This window comes from Lontra canadensis, unplaced genomic scaffold, assembly GCF_010015895.1.
Source record: "Lontra canadensis isolate GAN:19392208 unplaced genomic scaffold, GSC_riverotter_1.0 scaffold30, whole genome shotgun sequence".
Taxonomy (NCBI): domain Eukaryota; kingdom Metazoa; phylum Chordata; class Mammalia; order Carnivora; family Mustelidae; genus Lontra; species Lontra canadensis.
This window is the reverse complement of record NW_022631024.1, coordinates 5,029,859-5,046,297: the sequence shown is the minus strand read 5'-3', so window position 1 is coordinate 5,046,297 and position 16,439 is coordinate 5,029,859.

Here is a 16,439-nt window from a genome sequence, read left to right as displayed (position 1 = left end):
ATAAACTCAAAATGAATAAAAGACCTAAATGTGAGATAAGAATCCATCAAAATCCTAGAGAACAGAGGGAGAAACCACTTTGACCTCAGCTGCAGCAACTTCTTGCTAGACATATCTTCAAAGACAAGGGAAACCAAAGTAAAAGTGAACTATTGGAACTTCATGAAGATAAAAAGCTTTTGCACAGCAAACCGTCAATAAAACTAAAAAGCAACCTACAGAATTGGAAAAGATATTTACAGATGCCTTATCAGATAAAAGGATGGTATCCAAAATCTATAAAAAACTGATTAAATTTAACACCTAAAAAAATAAATAAATAAATAATCCAGTCAAGAAATGGGCAGAAGACATGAACAGACCTTTCTCCAAAAAAGACATATAAATGGCCGTGAAAAATGCTCAACATCACTAGACATCAGTGAAATACAAATCAAAACCACAAAGAGATATGACCTCACACTGGTCAGAACGGCTTAAATTAACAAGTCAGGAAACAACAGATGTTGGTGAGTGTGTGGAGAAAGGGAAACCCTCTTACACTGTTGGTGGGAATGCTAACTATGGAAAACAGTATGGAGGCTTCTCAAAAAGTTAAAAATAGTGCTACCCCACTACTCAGCAATTACTTTATTAGGTTTTTATCCAAAGGATACAAACATAGTGATTTGAAGGGGCACATGCACCCCAATGTTTATAGCAGCAATGTCCACAATAGCCAAACTATAAAGAGCCCAGATGTCTACCAACAGAAGAATGGATGAAGAAGATGTGGTATATATACACAATGGAATGTTACTCAGCCATCCAAAAGAATGAAATCTTGTCATTTGCAACATCATGGGTGGAACTAGAGGGTATTATGCTAAGCAAAATAAGTCAGTCAGAGAAAGACAAATACCATATGATTTCACTCATATGTGGAATTTAAGAAACAAAACAGATGAAATTGTGTAAGGGAAGGGAAAATAAAATAATATGAAAAAGAGAGGGAGGAAACTATAAGAGACTCTTAACTCTAGGAAACAAACTGAGGGTTGCTAGAGGGGAGGTAGGTGGAGGGATTGGGGTCACTGGGTGACGGGCATTAAGAAGGGCACTTGATGGAATGAGCTCTGCGTGTGATATGCAGATAAATGACTAGTTCTACCTCTGAAGCTAATAATATACTATATGTTAATTAAATTGTTAAATTAAATTAAATTAAATTGAATTTAAAATAAGGGAAGGAAGGGAGGAAGGAAGCAAGCAAGGAAGGAAGGAAGAAAGGAAGGAAGGAGATTCTCTCTCCTCCCTCCTCTCACTGCCCTTTATTTGTGCACGTGCATGCACTCTCTCTCTCTCTCTCTCTCTCTCAAAAAGAGAAAGAAGAGACATGATAAGAGTTAGAGGAAACAGTGCTCCTTCTTCTTCCGATCATTCTAGGGCAATAGCTGAAATTAATCTTTCAAATGCTGGACTATTTGACCACAGCATATGGGAAATGCTTAAACTCCTCTTAGAGCTGGAGAGGAATAGACATGCATTAGGAAGTTCTTAACTTCCTTCCTGTGGGGTCAAGTGGATGGCTTCTATCAGTTCTTCTCAAGCCTGCCAATTATCAGAGTCACCTCGGTAGCTTAAAAAATACATACTTCCTATTCCTAACTCAGAAAAGTCTTGTTAAGTCCTTAGGAGTTGGGGTCCATGAATCCCTCTGTTTTCTGAAGTACCCTCTCCCCAGGAGATGTTGGTGATCAGCCAGGTTTGGTGACCACTGAACTACATGTCAGCTCTATATCTATAAATACAAAGCTAAGGGTTCATATCCAGCTGCCACCCCAGCTCCACCCTGGATGTCTCTCTTGCACCAGCCCCTGCAGCAGCATATGGGGCCACTGGCAATCATGGGGAGCACTGTCAGGGAAATCACTGCTTACAGCAAAGCTCATTCCAATTCTGGTTAGGTCTGTTTCCCCCGAGAGCTCTGGCTTGTGTTGAATCCACATCCTCTGTCCCACCCGCTTTGATGTCCTTTTGTCACCTCAACTTTATCTCTCAGGGTCAGGTATAGTCTGTGTAGAGTGTGTCAGCACACAGGCTGGCATCTTGGAAGAGCCTAGGGAGCACCCATGGGAGCCTGTAGGCCCAAAATCCCAATAGAGTTCAGTGGGATGACAAACACTGGGAACTATTCTGCTCAGAGATGGCTTGCCAAGAGATATGGGGTTTTATGGACCATGAAGGATAGAAGGTTTTAAAGAGTTGGAAATTGGATATTGGGAAGTGACGAGCCTCCATATTGTAGGAAGGGACATGAAAAGAAATAAGCTTTAGACCTGTCACTCATGGAATAGTGTGGTGGTAGATCAAAGGGCAGAATGCTGGAGACAAGTAGCCTCCCACATGTGGGCTCTGCACAGACGGGGAAGCTCCTGGCACAGCATGGGAAGATTTTAAGACCACAAGAGCAAGGGGTCCATGTAGTCATTGAGCAGGGCTCCAGTATTTATATATTCACTATGATATGCCCCATTCTACCTCTACTATCTAACTCCATTCCCACTGTAAAATGAGAATGTAAGCATCTTTATCCTCATCTTACATGGGAACAAACTGAGAGTAAGGGAGGCCATTGTGACTGTCTCAAGGACACCCATACAGGGAGTGCTAAAAATCAGGATTCAGACCCAGCTGGCCTATTTCCAAATCCTAGGAGCCTGGAGGCATTGGATGAAACCACAGATCAATAAAAGAACAGGTGACAGCAGTCACATGCAGAGGATAAAAGAATATGTAGATAGAAGAAAGGGGGGGACCCTTTCAGATCCACACACCCACATACACACGTACACACATACACACACACAAATGTGCACCAGGACTGATTTCAGTCTGAGCTGACCTCTCCACTGTCCTGTAGCTAATATATTCTGGGCCAGATTTAAAGGATCTAGGAGAGAATGACTTGTCAGCTCATAGGGAGTGAATGCTAGTGTGGGAATTACCAATAATCCTACTCTCCTCTTTCCAACCCTCCAAGGGAATAAGAGGCCTATTTTATTTTGTTTTTGTTTTGTTTTGTTTTTTTTCTTTTTTCAGAAAGGTTTCTTTCTTTGTGTAATCACAGGCCTAGATTGTGTCTGTCTTCCCTGTGGTGTTTGGCCAAATGCGACTGCAGACATAACAAGATTGAGCCTTTGCTAGGGTATACAAAAATAATAAAAACAAAGCTATGCATGCTAGGCATTTACATTCAGAAGGGTCTCCTCTCTCTTCCACTTGGGGCTTTTGTTCAAATTAAATTACCTTCTACCCGTTGTCACCATGGTTCTATATATATCCAGTGCTTGAGCTATTGAGATGAATGAGCAGAGCCCACGTTGTTGGGTCAGACCACGGGAGACACTGCTGCTACTTTCTCCCAAAAAGAACAGATTGTTTTGTGGCCCTGGAAGTTTCACTCCATGCTTTACAGGATGGAGATAAAAGGGACCAGGGTTTCCAGGTCTCATGATCCTTTAGTTTCTTATATCACAAGATCAGGTATCTCTTTGACATTCAGCAAAGCAGTCGACAGTATGGCCTCCATGCTCTACTCATGGGACTTTGGCTCTGGTCTCCCTCCCTTCGATCCATCTACCACATCATTCCCTGAGTGACAGAGCTAAAGATCTGATCTTATCCCTTCCTGGAGTAAAGAGCTTTGCCATTTCCTAATACCTTAAGAAGTTTCAAGGTCCTTCCAGCTCTGGTGCCCTGCTGCCTTTCCAGCCCTTTCTCTTCTATCCTTTTATTATTGAACAGAAGTACAATAGTAGGTCTCACTTATTGAGGGCATATTATGTGATGGTGTGCCAATCACTTTCTATACATTGTATCTTTTTATTGTATCCCACTGTAATTTTCTGAGGCAAGTACCCTCATGTTAGCAGGCAGGATGATTCAACTTAGGAACAGAGGAATTAAATAACCTGCCCTGGTCACACAGCTTATGTGTAGTCCATCTGGCATTTAGGCTCCATACTCTTAATCACTAGTCTTTGCCTCCCTCATATCATGCTAAAATGGAACCATAAGTTCGTAGGTCTGCCTCTCTCTCAACTCAATCAGTAACCCCAAGATGAAGAATAATACTTTTTCTCACCCCTAGCTGGAACAAAGCCATGGCAGACGTTCCAGAAAATGTTTTCCAAATTCTAATCTAATCTGTTTCCTAGTGGTAAGATAGAGGCATGGCATGGAGTCTGATCTAGCTCCAGACTAGTTCAAATCACACTTCTATGACCTCTGGATTTGTAACTATCTAGGACTCCGTTCCTCACTGCTCTGCACCTGAGGTTCCTATCTGTAGAATGGGAAGTCAGTAAATGAGTTCCTTCATATCAGGCACTTTGAAGAATGCTGGGTATGGAGAAGGTGCCCCACATCAGTAAGCCCTAATGACCAGTTAGCTTCCTGGTCACCCACGGCACTTGGCGTACACTTTTAGGAATGTGCCAATCCCACTGCTCCTCCCCACATCCACTGCTTGATTTTGACCCTCCTGGGCATGGACAGCATGCTTTGTTTTGTTTTGCTTTGAATGTCACTCCGCTTCCGAGCCTGGCAGATAGCAGCAGCTCCGTCAAGACTTTTAAATGAGTGGGCACAGGATTCTGGAATTGTCTATTTAGCCTTCCAGGCTGTGGGGGACAGGATAACTACCAGATAGGGATTCTCGATTGCCTCCTCCAGTTTCCATGCCTATAGGAACTAGTCTGTTGCTTCCTGATGCCCCATTCAACATTTGCTCAGCAGCTAGTCATGGAAGGCGACCCCCTGTGAACTGCACAGGAAACATGAGCCAGGCGCTATGCTGCCTGTCTCACATGCATCCCCCCATTTCATGTAGTACATAACGCTCAGTACCCCAATACACTGGAGAGAAACTCGTGGGCAATCTAGACAAACTGTATTCCTCATGGAGGTCACAGAGGAAGGAATGTCTGTGTGGATTCACTGAGCATGTACTACATCCCAAACAGCTCAGTGAGTGACTCAAAGAGGGTCAAACAGCCAAGTTGGGGGCAGGAAAAAAAGAGAATGGTGTCCCTACCCCAGGACAAAAGGTTTTTTTCCAGCTGACTAGGAGATTCCTGATGAGCAAAGGACAGAGGCAGGCTCCAACTCCACTTCTGATAAGCCTTTATTTCTCCTCCCAATACCTATAAAGCAACAAGTATCAGCCCTTCTGCCACATCACAGATGAAAATATTAGTCCAGCACTGATGCAGAGGGAGGCTGATTTGGGCTCCGTTTAAATCTTTCTATCCACATATCTGTCAACAGAACTGTCAAACAATGAAATGAGACACTCGGAGGAATAATCAGTCCATCACTGGAGTTTCAGACATCATCCAAACAGTCATGTAGGAGAGATGTTTGAGGGCAGGATTTGGAATCAGGCATACGTGGATTCTGGTCTTCCATCTCACCAGCTAGGATATCCTGCCTAAGTGATTTAGAAGAAGCAGTTCACCCTCCCTGATGGTCAGTCTCCTCCTCTGCTAAATGGCGGTGATGAGGACACCCACTCCGGGACTTCTGGGGACATTAAATGGGATGATGCATGTAAAAACGCTCAGCAATGCTGGCTGGCAGATGGAAAGTGCCCAAAGCCTGCCTCATTTAGTATAAACGACATTCATAGTTATTGATGTTTTTCATTAGTATGATTTAAATGCTTATTGTTTTGTGGTAGCAGAAGGAATTCCTGCATCAGACAGAATGTTGAATAAAAGCTTCTAAGTGACCACACACACACACACACACATGCGCGTGCACACGCACGTGCACACACCACAACAGTAAGCAGAACTACTGCAGGTCGTCCCTCATGGTTCCCTACCCCCTCCCCTCCACCTCTGTCCAGGTCTCTTACTGTCAGGAGGAAGAGCATTCATATCACTTCACCCCTGCGACTACCACCACCACTGCAGCAGGTGTCTGCTTCATCCCCAGTCAGCATCCTTCAGAGAACAGGCCGATCAGGTTCAAATCCAGGCTGGGCCTCTCTCTGTCCCTGTGACATTACACAGAACAGGAGATGACCAGAGAAAGACCGGGAATCCCAGGCCCGAGCCTGACAAAAACATTCCCCATCGCACAGGGATCTTTGGAAGATTTCTTTCTGTGGCCGTTCCACATTCTATCTCTGTGGCTCAGCTGGCATCTCCTAGAGGGCGGGAGGCAGCTATCTCTTCTCTCTGTACCTTTTCACCATCTGGTAAAAAACTGTCCACTCAATGAATAGTCTCTGGTTGCTGGCTGTGTCACTGCTAGTATCTAAGTGATTGATTTCGTTCAACTGCAGGGTCTCCTCCAGGAAGGTAGAACTGCCATGTCACGAATCTGTGACTCTAGGGCAGAAAAAAAGGGAAGAAGAAATTCTGTGACCCTGTTATGCAACAGACAATTACAGCCAATGACATATTCCCCTTAGGACAGTGATTCTCCACCCCTGATGTTGCAACATTCCAGAATGTCCTCTCTTTCCTTGAAATGAAGGGTGCGGTGACCCCCAAGGTTCAGCTTTTTTTAAAGCAAAACAAGTCACAAGTCACATTATGTCAAGTGGAGTTACAACTTCCCCATTATCACACAGCAGGGTCGCAGCAGCACCAGGATGAAAACCTGAGTCTTTTAAGCCCCAGGCACTGCAATCTGGGGGCCTGATGCTAGGGAATTACCTGGTCTTTTGTTGTGATAGGATCTTCTCCATCTCTTAACTAAAGTACACAAAAAGAATTCATATTTTTGAGTAATTGCTATGTAGCCTGCCCTTTGCTTGTACTAATTTGTTTAGTACAATATCCTTAATTGAAAGGTGAACAAACTGAGAAAGAGTTCTGACAGATAACTTTTCCAAGGTCAACTGATGTCAATTAACTCTTGGCACTACACAGTGAACTATTTCTACTATATTCTTTTCACCCCTCTGTGCTAGCACCATGCTCTTCTACTAATATTTCACAGATTTAATCCTTTACCATTCCTTTTAAGAATTCCCTTTCCTTGGCCTCCTCCACGGTCCACCTGGAGAGCTAGTCTTTTAAAATTTCTAGCTCAAATAACACCTCCTCTGTAAAGCCTTCCTTGATTGCTTCTAAGCAGAACAATCCACCGCATGTTGGCTTAACAATCTGTGTATGTGTGTGTGTGAACTGTTTCTTGAGACATGTCCCTTACCAATTTGAATCTGAACCCCATGACTTTGGGAAAATGTCTTTGTTCTTCATCTCTGCCACCTTACATGCCCTGCAATGTGCTAACAATGGAGTAACTTCTCCATACATGTAGATAGAAGAATGAGTAAAATGAAGAAAACGTTCAAGGAGATAAAGGGAAGTGAGAGCTTTACTCTCGCTAATTAAACTGCCAACAAATCTGAGAGGTTGGTGTAGGTATCCTCACTTTATAGCTGAGGCGAGCAAGACAGATATGTAAGACATGGCATCAGAATACAGATCTGTCTGATTCCTGAGATTGTGTTCTTCCCAATACATCAGAAGAAGAAAAGGCACATTCTTTGGGGAATGCAGTAGGCATTGTCACATGCAGAAGGGGTAATGGAGTTCACAGATAAGAAGGGAAGGAAAAGAGTGAAGGAAGAAAAAAATTCAGAAAATGAGAAAAGTGGGATCCTGACAGTTCAAGGTGGAGTGGGAGAGAGGACTTCTTCTGTAAGGACCAACTTCGTGCCCAGTAAAAAGTGCAAAAGAAGGAAGATCAAAGTGACATTTAGACAGATGAGAATGGCATCAGAATTGAACCCCAGATAATTGGACAAGGTTCTTTCAAAATTGTTGTGGGAGCCAGGAACGGGCAAAGATAGGGCCTGTGGCAGGCAAAGGAGGAAGAATGACTTACAGAAAGGTGCCACAGCTCAGGAAGTAGAAGGCTTGACCTCGAGGCTTGAGAACGGAGGCGCTTGGGAGGTCTGGCAGTGTGTCCACTGAGTATATCTTTGGTGGCTGTTTGCGGTGCCATATGGCTGAGGGATGATAGCAGCCCCACAGTGATAGAAGGGATAATCGTGGCTGGCATTTTAAGATGAACAGGAAGGAACAAGTAACCAGAGGTCTGTGCTGTTACCAATCGCCAATTGTGAAATATACGTAGAGTATTTACTCTTAACTGGCAAGAATACACAGATGGTGGAAGACACCGGGGTCAGACTGTGCCTTCCTCACTAACTGTTTAGGAGCCTGTGAGATATCACTTTAAATGTCAAGTGTGGGAAAGGGAAAGGATAATTGCAAGCACTAGAGTGTAAGAAAGTGCTTGGATTTAGACAAACTAGTTTAAAGAGAACTTTAATTTGAACTAGACAAGTAACACATTGACAAACTATAGAAGAATCTTAAAAAAGTGACACCTGGGTGAATTTTACTGCTTTTTAAATGAATGGGCAAGAAGGGAAGTCTTCCTGGGATTATACAATTGGATCATACCACTAAGAAGAGGAACCCTTCCTTCAAGGAGTTTTCAATCCCGTGTGATACTAACTTTTCCTATCTATATAGCCCTTTCTCAATTTTCTTGAATCCTCTCTTCCATTTGATTCTTGTAGCTGTCAGAGAAGTGACTCCATAAACCATTCACCCCATGGACAAAGAGAGAGTCACCAAGGGACAAAGAGATCAAGGGTCTGTTTGGTCAACACATAGTGGTGGGGTCAATGCTCTATTGAACGGTCCTAATTCTTTCTTCCCTAGTCTTTCACTTGCCACTCAATTCATTTGATAGCTAAACCTTTTCCAGAAATGAGGGAGAATGGGAAAAAAATAAAATGCATGAATAAACTACTACTTTCTTTTTTTTTTTCCTTAAAGACTTTATTTATTTATTTGGCAGATAGAGATCACAGGTAGACAGAGAGGCAGGCAGAGAGAGAGGAAGGGAAGCAGGCTCCCTGCTGAGCAGAGACCCCCCCCTCCCCCATGTGGGGCTCCATCCCAGGACCCTGAGATCATGAGCTGAGCTGAAGGCAGAGGCTTTAACCCACTGAGCCACCCAGGAGCCCCTAAACTACTACTTTCTTATTGAGTGTCCCATTTTCATACTGTATCACAAGTTTTAAAATGCTAGAACCACATGTTAAGGATGCTGGAACATCTGCATGTTGGAGTCACGCCTCTAATCATAGAACAGAATTGCTGGAAATGACATTTACTCCAGCCCTTGCATTTTATAGATAAGGAAATTCTTCTGTGGAGATGAACATACTAGAATGTCAGAGAGCTGGCTTGACCTTCAGGAGCCACTTGGTCCATTGTTTTCCCATAAGCAAAATTTCTCATGGCAATATCAAATTTATTTCCCACATACCTATTGTATTATTCATTTTGTTCTCTGTTTTTGTTTTTTTAGTTTTTTCTTTAAAAAATGTCCACATTGTAAACTTAAATATGCATTGTTAAGGGATCATATTCCTTACTCTTCACAAAACCTATCACAAACAGAAAATATCCATGAGAATATATACATAATCATTAACAGTAATATACTCTCATCTGTTAACCACATAAAATCACAGGCCACTTTGGAAAATCCTGACCCAACCCCAGTGTCCCATTTTATAGGCAAGAGGCTTGAGTCCAGGGCAAGGCTCTGAACCACACTGCCACTGCCTCTGCTCACTCACCTGATCTCAGCAGCCAATGTTCTAGTAACTGACAAAGGTGTTCCCTGCTCTTTGTGGTTCTCAGCTCTCAGACCTGGACAAGACATTGCAACTACAGACAATCCAACCAAAGATGATGTATGGAAAGGATTCACAGTTCTAGCCAGAGACTCATGCTCTGCCATGAATTTTTTTTTCTTTCTTTTTTTAAAAGATTTTATTTATCTGACAGGGAGAGATCAGGTATTTTATTTGACAGTGAGAGATCAGATTATTTAACAGCAGAGAGGCAGGCCTGAGAGAGAGAGGGGGAAGCAGGCTCCCTACTGAGCAGAGAGCCCAATGCGGGGCTCAATCCCAGGACCCTGGGATCATGACCTGAGCCAAAGGCAGAGGCTTTAACCCACTGAGCCACCCAGGCACCCCTCTGCCATGAATGTCAAAAGTGCTCTTTGAATGTAGAAAGTTTCTACAGTAGCTGTTTTCCCACTGGGGAGCAGTACACTCCTTCTGAGGATTCAGGACCTCAAACTTATGGCCAAAGCTTCTAACTATCAGCCTTCACCTGTCCCCCGACAATACTGAAAAAGAGGTTCCTGGGAAGACTCACAATGGTTCAGGCGGTCTTTGCACAGGAGATCTCAGCATTTCCCAGAGAAAACCATTTTTGGAATCTTGATAGTCAATGGCAAGTTGAGTAGTCAGTTTGCAAAAGTAGAACTGACAGGTTTTATTTTTATTTATTTTGGAATGAAAAATCAGAAAACTAAAATTGGCAGCAGATGCCTCAGCAAGTTCAGAGCAGACCATGACATTTTTTTGGTGTAAGTTTATGCGAGATGAAGAAGAGAAATTGGCACCACACTAGGAGAAGCAAATAAGAACCTAGGTCACAATGTCTAAATGGATATTGTAAGCTCAGAAACAAAGAGGCCAGCACTAGCATCACAGTGGGTCTGACCTGGGAGGATAAAGGGGGAATAACCACACAGAGTGAAAGAGAAAAATGATCTGACCAAGAGGGGGTGCCTCATTTCCCTTTGTAAGAAGGATCACATATTCCATCCTGTTGACCTTGCCTTGGCTGTAATGAATTGTAGCAATATTCTCAAGGACAAAACCAGTAACCATATTAAATGTGGTGTATTGTCCTCCATTTTCTGTTATAACTCTCATTCTCAGATCTGTCTGTGCATTAAAATCACCTGGGCAACATTTCAAAATACAGATTCCTTAGGCCCAATCTCTGATACTAAATCAGAATTTCTAGCAATAAGGATCATAAACATATCTAGAAAATGGATGGAAATAGATAATTAAAGTCCTCAAGTGATTCTTAAGCCAAGCATTTTTTAAAAACCCAGAGGTGGTAAACTTTATCATCTTGATACACTGGTTCCATTTTTAATAGTTCTATTAAAACTGTCTCCACTGTAAGCTACCTAAAGTCCTTAGTACAAATAAAGGGTGGGAGAAGATGCTAGAAGAACATAGAACAAATGAGAAAGACAGAATGACCTAGAGACCCAAGAAAACATGGTAGATTTACTAGCTTAATCTAACTTCAGAATCCTGGAACAGAGAAAACTTTCTAACCTTCAGAGAGAGACTTCTGTTACCCTTAGAAGAAGTTAAGTCAGAGACAGCTTCTCTGGGGATTTTGTGAGAAGTTCAGAGCTCTAAAACTTCATCACATCTTTTTTTTTTTTTTTAACTCCTTATTTCCATATAGGGCCTCCTAGAAAATCCCTTCAACAATAAGTGTTCATTCTTTATTGTGGAGGTGGGAAGACCTCCAAGAATCTTAAGGGAAAGATAAGACAGGGTCCCCGGAAGGAAGATGGACCTTGGAACCACACTTCACAGACAGACCATGGGAAGATGGACGGCCAAGGTTCTGGGGTGGGGGTGTGGGGACAGGCAGGGGATAAGAACCAGGCTGGGTCATTTTAGGTCAGTCCTGCCACTTGGCTCATAGGAAATGGAGCATCATTCCTGTGAGAAAAGAACTCAAATTGGCAACTGACTGGTTTTGACTTAATTACATAGCAAGATCGTTTCTTAAGAGCATACAACACAATCCTTTCTCCTAAACGTGGGTTTAATTTTCAACAGAACACTTCTCGCATAAACAGCATGTTGTTTCTAAGCCCTTACTGCCGTTCCCAGAACTGCTTGCAGCCTTTCAGAAACCCATTATTTTATAATTATAATCAAGACTATTAGGACAGGACAATTTGTGCCAAAAAGCATATTTACACTCAGAATTGTCACTTAGCACTGTCACAGAGAGGTATCATCTCTATTTCTGTAGAGATCAAGGCGAAGAGCAGACGCTGCCTTTTAAACTTTCAATTTCTAGATGGCATGGGAGTTACTGACCTTGTCTACATTATTCTCCAGTCACTCCTCTGGCTACCCCCGGTAGAGTAGCCAGGACACCAGGGCGTTTGTCACATGGTGGGAGGAATGTAGCCCTGGAAAATCAGGCCAGCTTGGGTTCATACCCTGTTCCTTCACCTTCCGGCTGAACATTTCACATTTGCCCCTCGGTTTCTTTATCTGAGAAATGGCAAATCTTGGTAGCTTTAGCACCAAGTACTTGTCCAATAGGATCATTTTAACAATTAAATGAATTACTTTACAGATTAGAACAGCCCCCAGCATGTACTGGGGGAAAAAAAAAAAAGCAAATGTTAGTTATTATTAATGCATATAAACTCTGTGACCTTGGATGTGTGAGTCATCCATTTCCTCATTGCTAAACTGAGGAAAGTCATGCCTCACTCACAGGGAAAGTTGCAGCAAGTGGATGAGCACACGTGGTGCTCCGTGTACTTAGGTCCTTTTTTTTTTTTTTAAGATTTATTTATTTATTTGACAGCGAGAGATCACAAGTAGGCAGAGAGGCAGGTAGAGCGTGGCTGGGGTGGGGGGAGCAGCCAGGTAGAGTAGCCAGGACACCAGGGCGTTTGTCACATGGTGGGAGCACCCCTATTTAGTTCCTTTTATTCAACTACTTCTTCCACAGGTTTCACTTTGAGCTGAACATCTTGGTGATCTCCATAACACAACCCAGAGTGTGTGATCTTATTCCAACCATCTGGAAAGTCCTTAGCTTTTGGAACTTCCCCCATAACCTCTGTTAAATCACCAGTCAGTGATTCCCATGAGGAGGTCAGACTGACTGAAAAATGATACAGCTACTTCAGCAGGCTGTTTACAGGAAGACCATCATCTCGTGCTCCTGATTTGTCCATTGTTAAAAATCTTTAATCATGGGTATCTTTGATTAACTTTTTCCCAGCCCCTCATATGGCTGTGATATTAATGTCAATAAGTAACAACAGGGGCTCCTGGGTGATTCAGTGGGTTAAGACTCTGCCTTCGGCTCAAGTCATGATCTCAGGGTCCTGGGATCAAGCCCTGCATCGGGCTCTCTATTCCGCAGGGAATCTGCTTCCCTGCCTGCCTCTCTGCCTACTTGTGATCTCTCTCTGTCAAATAAATAAATAAAAATTTTAAAAAGTAATTAAAAAAAAGTAACAACAGTAAAAATTCCCTTTGGTTAATATCAGTCAAAAGTACTACGGTGAGATAAGAGGTTTTATGCATTTTTTTTGAGAGGGCAGTGCTCTGGTTAAAGAACAGTGTTAAATAGTCCTTCCAATGAAGTGAAAGTTGTCTTACATCCTAACCTCAGAGCTCCCATTTATTAGCAGGTGACCTTGGCCACATTGTAAAATGTCTCCAAGTGTCAGTCTCCTCAACTGTAACTTGGAAATAATTAGTATCTTCCTAATTCATTGATGTGATAAGGCAAATGAGTTAGTACATACAAAGCCTTTGCACAAAATGATTGGTCAGTTAAAGGCAATGGTTGTTATTATTGTCAGCATTATCATGATAGCCAAGTGAGGTCTGCCAAGAAGGTACTATTACTCCTATTTTACATATTGAAATCTGAGCCACAAGGCACTTGAATGACTTTCACACAATTATACAACATGTAAATGGAGAACCTAGACCAGATCTCACTTTCTACCCTCCCAGCAAGGCAGTTTATTGTCCACTCCACCAGGATTCTGCTCCATTAAAAATAGAGTATGGTGGTGCATGGATGGCTCAGGCAGTTAAGCTTCCAACTTCATTTCAACACAGGTCATGATCTCAGGATCATGAGTTGGAGCCCCACATAGGGCTGCGTACTGGGCATGGAGACTGCTTGGGATGCTGTCTCCTTCTCTCTCTGTAGCCCTCTCCCACTCCCTCTTTCTCTCTAAACAAGGGAGGAAGGAAGGAAGGAAGGAAGGAAGGAAGGAAGGAAGGAAGGAAAGAAGGAAGGGAGGGAGGGAGGAAGGAAGGACAACAGCAGACTATGGCTTTTGCCCCTTTGTAAATTCTAGCAGCAATGTCTGGTAATCTGGTGTGTTTCAGAGCTGGGGCCCTGCCTCCTCTTTTCAATCTCCCACCCCACGTGTCGAATGCTTTAATTTTACTATGGGTATAAGACCTCCTGCCTTAGAGACCTTTAGAATTCCAGTTTTCTATTTCAACTTCATATCAGGCTTGGGATATTTCCTATTGTTAAGATAGATTCTTCAAGCAGGTAAATTTAGAGTTATTCTGTGTCTCCTTTTCACTCTTTATTGTACTTTCATAGTAGCCCTGTGGCATAGGAAATAGTTACCCTTGCTACTCAAGAAAAACTAGAATTAGCTTAAGAAACTTGTTCAAAATTATATTGTGAAGGTGTGGCAGAACCAGGACCCAAACCCAAATCCATCATACACATCTGCTGGACTGGCACTTCCATATATAAGTCCACATAAATTTTTTTTTTTAATCTGCACCCCATTTATTTATTTATTTGAGGGCAGCGGAGGGGCAGAAGGAGAGGGAAAGAAAGAATCTCAAACAGACTCCATGCCCAGCATGGAGGCCCATAAACGGGGCTCGATCTCATGACCCTGAGATCGTGACCTGACCCAAAATCAAGAGTCAGATACTTAACCAACAGAGCCACCCAGGCAACCCTTACACCTGCTATGTTTAATAACAAATGCTAGGATATTACATGGGAAGAAATTAAAAGTCAGACTTTCCAGCCATTTCTGATTTTCAAAGCATCAGTATTAATCTTCAATTAGCAAAATAGATTATTAGCATCCTAAGTGGTAGGCTGAAATTCGCACTCTTGTACTCTGAGTGATTGGGTCCTCTCATTTACCCAAGCTAAAGGAAGGGAAAGTGATTGTGCCAGTAGGAAACCCTGTGTAAGTTTCATGCTAGGTTGCTCCTCCTCCAGACAGTCCACTTTAAATCCTGTGTTAAGGTACATTGCTAAAGCTGATGAGTTCAGAGGATGAATATCAGGTCCATATCAAGTTGCTTTCCAGTGCCATTTAATGAAGACATGGAAAGGAATAGCTTTAGTTAGTTAGTTCGTTAGTTACTTAGTTCAGTTAGTCAAAATATAGTACATCATTAGTTTTTGATGTGATGTTCAGTGATTCATTGCTTGCATATAACACCCAGTGCTCATCACAACATGTGCCTTCCTTAAGACCTATCACCTGGTTATCCCAGGCTCCCACCGCCCTCCCTTCTGTAACCCTCAGTTTGTTTCCCCAGAGTCCAGAGTCTCTCATGGTTTGCCTCATTCTCTAATTTCTTCCTATTTGGTTTTCCCTCCTTTCCCCTGTGGTCCTCCACACTATTCCTTATGTTCCACATATGAGTGAAACCATATGATAACTGTGTTTCTCTGCTTAACTTATTTCACTCAGCATAATCTCCTCCAGTTCCATCCATGTCAGTGCAAATGGTGGGTATTCATCCTTTCTGATGGCTGAGGAATATTCCACCATATGTATGAACCACATCTTCTTTATCCATTCATCTGCTGAAGGATATCTTGTCTCCTTCCTCAGTTTGGCTGTTGTGGACACTGCTATGAACATTGGGATGCATGTGTCCCTTCTTTTCATTATATCTGTATCTTTGGAATAGCCTTTTTTAAAATCATGTAGCAGAAAGGATCACTGAGTATAGGGTGTTGGGTACTTGGTATAAATAAGAATCAGCTTGGTCCACCTGGAAGGACATTTGGATGGACCTGTTTGCATGAAAATCCTGGGAACATCTTGGAAAAGAATGCACTCTGTTGGAAAAGAGAGTTGAAGTGGGAAGGGCTTAGTCCTCCATTGTGAGAAAATGGTTGTTCATGGACTGCTTGATATCTCTTATAAAGTTCAGCCTTCAAACCAACACCCATCTTTTGGTTTCAGCTTCATATCTGGGTTCAGGCATTGAGCTCTGGCCATACGAAGAGAAAATAAAAATAAAGAACAGTATACTAAAATCTCTATAATAAATGGAGGGAAGGCAGGGAAACCACCTAGCCACATTGCCTGCTGATAGAAGAGAGACTAGGTTTAAATTCAAGCTGTGTATTTACCAGCTGTGTGACTTTGGATAGGTTACTTATAGCCTCAGAGTCTTTGTTTCCTAATGGGTAATAATAATGTGGTATGTGAATTTAAATCAGATATCATACATAAAACGGTAGAGTAGGACCTAAATATAGCGACTAAGGATAACTATTAGAAGTCCTCTTCCCTTCGTCTGCAAAGTAACTTTTGGAATACTTGGGAGTTAAGGAACTGAGTGGAGGAAGAGGTTGAGAACATCCATGGAGACAGCAGAGACAAGAAATAGCTGTAGAAGTCTAGAGCCCCAGATACTGCATGTGCAGCAAAGAGCTGTGGTCTGGATCCTAGGGGCCTTGAGA